Genomic DNA, 649 nt, shown 5'->3' on the forward strand with positions numbered 1-649 from the left:
TTTCCATATAAAGTTAGTGATTACTTTTTCCATATCCTTAAAGAATGTTGATGGAATCTGGATTGGGATTGTATCAAATGTATAAATTGCTTTCGGTAGAATTGATATTTTCACAATGTTCAATCTGCCTATCCATGAGCATGGTATACTCTTACATTTATGTAGATCTTTTATGGTTTCTTGGAGTAGTCTTTTACAGTTTTCTTTGTACAGGTCTTTTGTGCCCCTGGTAAGATTTATTCCCAAGTATTTTATTTTGTTGGTAGCTATTATAAATGGTATTGATTTCTTTATTTCTTTTTCAGCAATGTCTTTGCTGGTGGAGAGGAATCCAACTGATTTTTGGATGTTGATCTTGTAGCCTGCCACCATGCTAAATCTCTCAATTAATTCCAGTAGATTTTTGACTGAGTGTCTTAGGATTTCTAGGTACAGGATCATATCATCATAAAATAAGGGATAGTTTTCCTTCTTCCTTACCAATTTGGATGCCTCTGATTTCTCTTTCTTGCCTTATTGCCACGGATAAGACTTCCAATACAGTGCTGAATAGAAGTGGTGATAGAGGACATCATTCTCTGGCTCCTGTTCACAAGGGGAATGGTTTCAGTCTCTTGCCATTGAAAATAATGTTGGCTGTTGGTTTTTC

Source organism: Orycteropus afer, unplaced genomic scaffold (genome assembly GCF_000298275.1).
Source record: "Orycteropus afer afer isolate SDZICR_OR568_19922 unplaced genomic scaffold, OryAfe1.0 scaffold00171, whole genome shotgun sequence".
NCBI classification, from domain to species: Eukaryota; Metazoa; Chordata; class Mammalia; order Tubulidentata; family Orycteropodidae; genus Orycteropus; species Orycteropus afer.